The 9127-nt window shown below is 39.8% G+C and overlaps 1 pseudogene; it reads left to right on the top strand.

Moving 5' to 3' along the window:
- Positions 1-214: 214 nt before the first annotated feature.
- Positions 215-884, top strand: LOC127206073 (bifunctional phosphoribosylaminoimidazole carboxylase/phosphoribosylaminoimidazole succinocarboxamide synthetase-like; annotated as a pseudogene).
- Positions 885-9127: the final 8243 nt, after the last annotated feature.

Genomic DNA, 9127 nt, shown 5'->3' with positions numbered 1-9127 from the left:
GAATGTTTTAGATACAAGGCACAGTGGTCCGTGTCTTATGAATACTTCTGTATCCTTAACAAGCAAGTGCTCCCATCCATGCATGGAAGAAATAACAACACATTTCTCACAAGCAAAGTAACTCTTTCACGAACTTACTTGTTAGGATATGAGAGTCAAATCCAGGGAGTCTAGCTCTTTCTCGCTGGTCTGTATCTCCAGCCTGCACATAATAATGGCAACAGCTGACATACTGAACATTAGAAGAAAACTCCATGAGGGTAACACAAAACAAGTCTATGAATTTTTAGATAATCCTGGAAGAGTCCTCCTGCAATCTGAGACTAGACCACAGCAGGAAATGCAGCTCAAAAGAACCACTTGGAAGGCAAAGATGCAAACTCCAATAAAATCACCAATGATATTTTTTACTTGTTACAGGAACCTGGTATGAAAATGGCTCTCACCAGGAAATCGGGAGACACTTTCATTGCATCCCAAGATGAAATGATTCCAATTGTAAGGGTGTGCTGAAGAATAGCAAGTAGATCTTTGCTCAAAAGGAACCCTGGTGTAAAGGAGGGATACACGTCTACCCATGTAAAGTGGAGATGTCCTTGAAGGACGATGCCAGTAATGATCTGCAGTGGTCAGAGGAGCAACTTGTGGCTGCACATTTTGCTCTGCTTGGCTTGTTGTAGGCCAGACTGAAGTGGATATCATGAGTCATGCTACCCAAGCTATTTTTGAAATCCTGGAGAAATCCTGGCTGCCCAAAACTGTACACTGGCTGATATGAAGGCCAAGTTGGTGCTGATGTAACTAAAGAGACTGTTGTTGGTGACGTTGTTAATAATGGTTCCTAGAGACCTCGGCCATCAGGAGATCAGAGCCTGCAGATTTAGGTTAAACAACTGTTTGATGGGTGCCAAACTTCAAGCAAGCATATTCAACACATGGATATCCTTAAAGCACTGTTAAGCCCTATCTTATCCACTGTATCGCTTTTGTTGGGTACATACATAAATGTCACTTATGGAGGTGGAGTGATGTCTATGTAGTTCAAGAACTAGTACGGCTCTCTCACAGAAAGAATTTGGGTCCCGACATCCATATCAAGAGACTCGAAGCACCTGTGACTCTAGCTCCATGAGTTCAGACCTCTCTGCCTTCTTTCTGCACCTGCTTTTGAATGCTATTACCCAAGGTGAGCACACATGTATTCGCGTGTGCACGCGCGCATGCGTGCTCACACACACACACACACACACACACACACACACACACATGCATGCATGCACGCACGCACACTTAAGATAATAAAATGTTTAAGTATTATTTATAAATGTTAATAGCATTTTTTTTTTTATAAAGTGATAGTTACTGCTTGATCTTCTCCGGTTCACATTTTGAAAAGTAAAATCCTTGTCCCATGCATGCTAATAACAATTAAAAACAAAACAACAACTACAAACCAAATCCAGGTGGTCTGCCTTCCAAGGTGGGCATTCCTGACACTGAGCCAGACTTACCTGACTCTATGTACTTTCAACTAAACATTGATGTGAATATTTAAGTAAATATATTAACTTATAAGACAGTTTGACTTTTCTCTTAAAAAGTAAGAGTCGCGTAACAATCCTCTACACAGTCAATAAAGTTGCTGATTCATATTGTTGTTGTCCCTAGAAAGGTATCACCAAGCACCACGAATTGTCACACTAGGTATCTGGTCAGGTAGTTCCTAGACTCAAAGGCAGTGAATTTTGATGTGTATACTTCAGCCCTAGGAAATTCAGAGTCTGAGAAATGTCCCTAAAACCATCTCCAAAATGCTCTATGGCATGCACAGAAGATCAGCTTTGCAAAGAAGGAGCTCAAGTAATCCATTAAAGGCTGGGTAGTCTTATGAATAAAAGACTTTACAGTGACCCTGTGTTATTTAAACACTTGCATATAAATGAATATGAAAACACATATGCATCCATACAGATTTCTAATAAGTACTATTTTGTGTATGTTAAAGAGAAGATTACATTGTGTCACAATTTGAGAAGTTGTTTAATCTCTACTTTAGCCCCTATACTTTAAAAAATTTTTTTTTAATTTATTCTTTTTACATCTCAATAGTTATCCCATCCCTTGTATCCTACCATTCTTCCCTCTGTCCCATTTTCCAATTATTCCCCTCCCCTATGACTGTTCCTGAGGGGGATTACCTCCCCCTATACTTTTATAAGGAAATAAAGCAGGTTAATCTAAGAGTTTGTCCATGTACATAATTTAATACGAAGGATTTTTCCTTAAGGATCTTGCTTGAAAAGAAAATTTTAGGTACCTGTTGATTTGTGTAAAACTTACTGAGGCAAGGCAGTGTGTGTGTGTGTGTGTGTGTGTGTGCAGTGTGGTGTGCTTTATGCTTACAGTACACATGCATAATAATGACAACCTTTGAAAAATTTGGTTCTAAATGTCAAGAGCCAAAAAGAACTCTATCATGTGTGTTATTAATATGTTTCACTATCTAAAAGAGTATTCCATCATGTAGTAGGAATGTCACATTACCATAATTTTCTTATACCAAATGCATTCATTTAGCAAGTCCATTATGGCAGTGCCTACCATGAAAAGAGAAAAATCCCCATATGTCCTAAGGTTTATACTTTTGAAGTGGCCAGTTTTCTGTAATAATAGATTAACATTTTGTATTTTTGTTTAGAATTTCGATGTATCTAAACAAGCTGTCTAACGTCCACTGAGTACAAAACAAATTGATATGGTGTCTAATAATATTGTTTATTAGAATGAAATTAAATATAATACAAAATGAAAACTGTTGTATTTGTGGATAACTTCTTTATACTAAATTATGTATTAAAACAACCCCAGTCAAACAGTAACTGTACTTTACTTAGCAGAATAGTTAAATGTTTTTTTCATAATTATGTAAATAGCTACAATTAGCATTTGAAATTTTATTTAATTTATTTATTCAGATTACAACTCAATTGTTATGCTCTCACTTGTATTCTCCCATTCCTCTCTCCCTCCCTCTTTCACCCAATTCCCTTCCCTTAGGTCGGTGACACCACCATAAGGTCATAGCCTATCAAGATTCATCTTGATATTTTATATTTATAAGTCAAATATATTATGCAGAAGTTTTTAATTTTTATTTTAACTCCTTACATGTTACTTTTTAATTAATTATGTATTTACTTTGCATCCCCTCCTCCTGTTCTCCCCAGTCTCTCCCTCTCATCTTACCCATTCACCCTTCTTCCCTTTCTCCTCAGGAAAGAGGAGGCCTCCCATGGATATCAAGTTGCATTAATACTAGTCATATTTTCTCCTATTGAGGCTGGATGAGGCAGTCCAGTTAGGAGAACGAGATCCCAAAGCAGACAATGGGCTCAGAGATAACCAGTGCTCCTGCTGTCAGGAGTCCCACATGAAGATCAAGCTGAACAACTACTGCATGTGTGCAGAGGGCTTAGGGTCTGTCCCATGCATGCTCTCTGGGAACCCCTATGAATCCAGGCCAGTTCATTGTGTATGTTTTCTTGGCCATTTCCATTGGAACAAGCAGGAGAAATTTGTCAGAACTTTTACTCTAAGCCACTTGCTCAATTGACTGTTAAAGGGGTGCCTTCCGGGTCACCAAACAATTTGTGTTTTGTGTGTCTCTGCCCAGGTTGTGATGCATCTTCTCACCTCTCCATACTTCTGTCCCCGAGACTTCCTACTTCTCACTCTGTGACGTCACTCTATGACAGGAACTTTTACACCCTGTGGCCTTATGTTTCAAAATTTCACACATGTATCAATGCTTCCTAGTGTCTAATTAGTAAAGACTGAGTGTATATTTTAGGCATATGGTTAGTGTGAAATTCAAATGCTAATTTCTGTATCTGCCATATTGAGTTGCAAGCCTTGTTCTGAGAATTTCCTCTCTCTAGGTTCTGTAAACACTGCTCCCCATGGGTCCCCTGATATGCCAATAAAGCAGCTTACAGCCAGTCACTGAGCAGGGGAGAGAATAGGGCTGGACTTCCTGCCAGCCAGGGGAAGAAGAGTTAAAGGAGGAAGTAGGAAATTCAGTCAGAGGATTCAGTTACCTCAAAGGTCTGGGAAACATTAGGAGAGAGGAGCTGGAGTAGGAAAGCTACAAAGTACAAGTATTGATGGGATACATCCTGGGAGGAAGTTGTATTACCATAGAAGATTACAAATAGAGTAATAACTATCCACTTACTGTGCTATGAAGCTTATTGAAGCAATATAGAGGTGTTTCAATGATTTGTGTGATAGCAGGCTTAAGAGAGAAACTGAGAAACAAACACAGGTTTATAAGCATAACATTAACAATGTGTGTTCTCTAAAATGGCTCCTCCTAGCCACCCAAAGAGTGCCATGGTTTTTCAAACTCACTTAGCACCCTCTTTCATTCTGTTTCTCTGATTCTTTCCTGGTATATAAAGAAGTCATTGACATGTATTCCTTGAAAATCATACATCATTCTCCTTTCCACTGTTTTCCTGATCCCAGAAAGACAAGTTCCAGTGGACTCTCACTTTGTCCCTCTGCTAATTTCATGCTCCCTGTGCCATCCTTCAGGTTGTCAGATGCTGTATAGCCATTCCCTGTTAAAATGTCCCAAAGATCTTGGTTCTCTATTAGATTCAAACAAAATGGTTTGATGCGGGAAGGGGGTAAAAAGAACCCAATGAGGCAGTAAGTATGAACAGAACATGTGATACACATATGTGAAAATGACATTGCAAGACTCAGGTTTCTGTATGCTAATTAAAATGACTTTACTTTTTATTTAAGACCTCTCAATTTAAACCCCATTTTCCTTCTGTTATCACTTTTTTCCTTAAACAACTAATCACTTTACTGTATCCATTACCTCATAAGGAGGTGCCTCTGTCTCAATTGTAACAATGCACATAGTAGAATTTTCTGTCTACTGCTAATTTACCAGTGATCTTCATCTAAACTCTCCTGGCAGTTATTCTACGATTCACTGGAGAGGTTTACTTTGTGTAACCTTTTGATAATCTGTTAGCATCTGAAATTATATATGATGAATGTATTGTTATTTAATTTTTATATTTTACTTTCTCAACTAAATTATGATTTCTTCAACATAGATTATGTATCACCATTTTGAACTTTTTTATTGCATCTTACTACTTACAATCCTGAGCAAGTCTAAGTATTTAATCTGAGTTTCAAAAATATCTTTTAATGATATAGACTGCAAAATATTAATACTTCCCGATTTTGTTTGCTATCAGAAAGGACATGGGAAATTTAGAATTAAGGTTGCCTACATAGATAAGAGAGTGTATCTGAACCAACGTAATGTCATTGAAATTTACTTGGATAACAGATGGCACTTGAACATAGGACAGCTAATTGAATAAGCAGTGACATGATCTTTGGTTGTAAATATGAAAGAAAAGCTTATGATAGGTCCAGTGAACGTTTCTGAGTATATGGCTTTATATTGATATTCCTAATTCAGTAGGATGTTCTCAAAGAAGTTACATTGTGTGATTTTTTTTTCACTCATCTTGGAATTATAAACGTTATTAGTCTAATTCATTACAGAAGGTTTTAAAACTAGAAAGAGAATTGATAAGGTCTTGTAATGAAGAGAAATCCAAAACCACATATAAAATGGCCCCAGGAAGTAGACACACTTGTGAGTCTAGAGTGCCCATAATCCAATGTTTCTGACACATTTCAGCAGAATCAGTAACTTTTCCATCACACAAGGCAAATCCTTGGGATGAAATCAGGAGCTTATGGTACAACTTGGATCTTGGTGCTACAACTTGTAATGGTGGCTATGATTGGAGTGATGTGGAGAGCGTGGTGGTGGTGGCAAGAAAGCTGCTAGTTTGTTAGCCTCTGGATTAAGTTAAAAGGGGAGGAATGAGCTGGGCATGGTGGTGCATGCCTTTAATCCCAGCTCTCAGGGAGGCAGAGGCAGGCGGGTCTCTGTGAGTTCATGGTCAGCCTGGTCTAAAAAGGGAGTCCAGGATAGCCAGAGATACACAGAAAAAAAGAAAATGGGGTGGGGGGAGGAGGGAGAATGAAAGAGAAGCAAGTTCTTTCCTAAGTTTCATTTCATTTTTTAATGTCTCTATGATTTGTGTGTGTGTGTGTGTGTGTGTGTGTGTGTGTGTGTGTGTGTGTGTGTGGATATCCATAACCATGGGCAGTTTGAAGCAGGGAACTTTGTTGTTTGCTGTTACACTGCCTATATCAGGCTAGGTGGTTTACAAACTCCCAGGGATTCTTTTGTGTTGGCCTCATATTTGCTATAGGAGCACTGGTATTTCGTTCTACTTTAGCTGGGCTCTGGGATATCAGTGCAAATCCTCATGAATATATGGCAAGCCTATTACTCACTGAGTCACCTCCCTAGCCCAATTGTCAGTTTATTTTTCTCTCTTTTTTCTATTTTTGTTTGTTTTGTATTTATCTTGTGTTTGTTTATTTGTTTATTCACTTCACATTCTGGTCAAAGGCCCATCCCGCCTCTCCTCACAGTCCCACCCACCCTCTCTCTCCTCCATTACTCCTTCCCTATTCCTCAGAAAAGGGAATCCTTCTTCCATCCAACCCAGATCATCAAGGCATATCATGACTGAGCATGTCCTAGTCCCCTGTGGCCTGGCAAAGTACTTCCTCCAGGAGGAAATGATAAAACAAAACAAAACAAACAAACAAACAAACAAACAGGCAACACAGTTCATGTCAGGGACAGTCCCTGCTCCCCCTTACTAGAGCCACATGAATCCCTAGGTGCCCATTGGATATGTCTGTTTAGGGGGTCCTAGGTTCACCCTATGTATGGTCCTAGGTTCGTGCTTCACTCTCAACAACTCCCTTTGGGTCCCGGTGAGTTGGCTATGTTGGTCTTCTTGTGGAGCTCCTGTCACCTCCAGGACAGGACTTTACTCCTTTTCCTGATGTTTCCACTAGACTCCCTATCCATCGCCTAATGTTTACGAGTCTCAGCATCTGTTTTGAGCTGCTGGGGTGGAGCCTCGGAGAGGATAACACTGCTAGGCTCCTGTCTGCGAGCATGGCAGAGTAGCTCAGGCGTTAGTTCTCTCCCAATGGGTGGGTCTTGGGTTGGGCCAGGCATTGGTGGATATTCCCTAAATATCTGCTCTACCTTTATCCCTGCACATCTTGTAGGCAGGGTAAATTTTGGTTCAAGTTTTTGCAGATGGATCGGTGTTCCCCTCCCTCTCCTAGGTGTCTTGTGTAGTTAGATGGTGTCCTCTTCAGTCACTTTGGCCATTGCTGGTAGGAGTCTCTGCTAGAGTTACTCTCATGTTCTCCCAGGAGTCTATCCTGACTTAGGTCTCCAGTTTGTCAGAGATGCACCCTCTAACAGTTTCAATTTTCTCTGAAGACCTTCTGTCCTCCTTGTCCTACTCTCCCCAGGTCTGGTCTCTGCCTTCATATTTCTGTGTGCTCCTCTGCTACCCTATTCCTTCTCTTCAGCCACTACCTCTGTATTTTCTGTTTCATCTTCTGCGTGATATTTAAGCATCTTCCCTTGGATCCTCCTTGTTACTTATCTCCTTTGGATGTATGCATTGTACTATGTTTATCTTGTAGTATATGGCTAAAATCTACTTATAAGTGAGCACATACCATGTGTGTCTTTCTGGATCTGGGTTACCTCACTCAGGATGAGCATTTCTAGTTCCACTCATTTGCCTACAAATTTCATGATTTCCTTGTGTTTTAATAGCTGAGTATTCCATTGTGTAACTGTCCACAGTTTCTTTTTCCCTTTTATTCCTGATATCTATTTTTTTAATTTTTAATTTTTTATTCATTATAATTTATTCACATTATATCCCAAGTGTTTTACCTCACTCTATTTTCCTGTTCCCACCCTTCCTCTCTCCCTCTTCTGCCTTATTCACCTCCCCTAGACCTCTGACAGAGGGGGCTTCTCCTTCTCCACCATCTGAATTGAGACTATCAGATTTCATCAGGATGACCTGCATCCTCTTCTTCTGTTTCCCTGCAAGGTCTGCCTGCCACAGGGCAGTGATCAAATGACAGGCACCAGAGTTCATGTCAGAGGCAGTTTCCTCTCTCCCCATACCCATGTGAAGAATGACCTGCCCATCCGCTACATTTGAACAGAGGGTCTATGTTATCTGCTTGCAATGCCCTTGGTTGGTGCATCAGTTTTTGTGGCATGGCACTTGCATAGAATTAGGTGGGTTGATCATTAGAATTGAATTGAAGACTCAGAAATAAACCTACACACCTATGGACACTTGACTTTTGACAAAGAAGCCAAAACCATACAATGGGAAAAAGACAGCATCTGTAACAAATAGTGCTGGTCTAATTGGATATCTACATGTAACAAATGCAAATAGATCCATATTTGTCAACCTACACAAAACTAAAGTTCAAGTGGATTAAACACCTCAGCATAGAACCATACACACTAAATCTGTTGGAAGAAAAAGTGGGGAAAGCCTTGAACTCATTGGTACTGGAGACAACTTCCTAAACAGAATATGAATAGCTCAGTTTCTAAGGTCAACAATTAATAAATGGGCATGCCGAGGGTGGTGGCACAGGCCTTTAATTTCAGTACTCAGGAGGTAGAGGCAGGCAGATCACTGTGAATTCAAGGCCAGCCTGGTCTACAAAGCAAGTTTAGGATAGCCAAGGCTACATAGAGAAACCCTGTCTTGAAAAAACAAAACAAACAAACAAAAAATGGGACATCATGAAACTGAAAAGCTTCTGTAAGGCAAAGGACACTGACAACAGAACAAAATGACAGCCTACAGACTGGGAAAAGGTCTTCACCAACCCTACATCAAACAGAGGGCTTATATCCAAAATACATGAAGAACTGAAGAAATTAACCACCACCAAACCAAATAATGCAATTAAAGAATGGGGTACAGAGCAAGACAGAAAATTCTCAACAGAGGAATATCTGTTGTCCTAGAAACAGTTAAAGAAATGCTCAACATCCTTAGTCAGTGGGGAAATGAAATATGATTGAGATTCCATCTTATACCTATCCGAATGGCTAAGATCAAAATCTCAAGTGACAGCACATGCTGGTGAGGATGTA

The sequence above is a fragment of the Acomys russatus genome, chromosome 2, assembly GCF_903995435.1.
Source record: "Acomys russatus chromosome 2, mAcoRus1.1, whole genome shotgun sequence".
Taxonomy (NCBI): Eukaryota; Metazoa; Chordata; class Mammalia; order Rodentia; family Muridae; genus Acomys; species Acomys russatus.
Note: the sequence above shows the minus strand (reverse complement) of the source record. Positions and strands in the feature narration are given on the sequence as shown.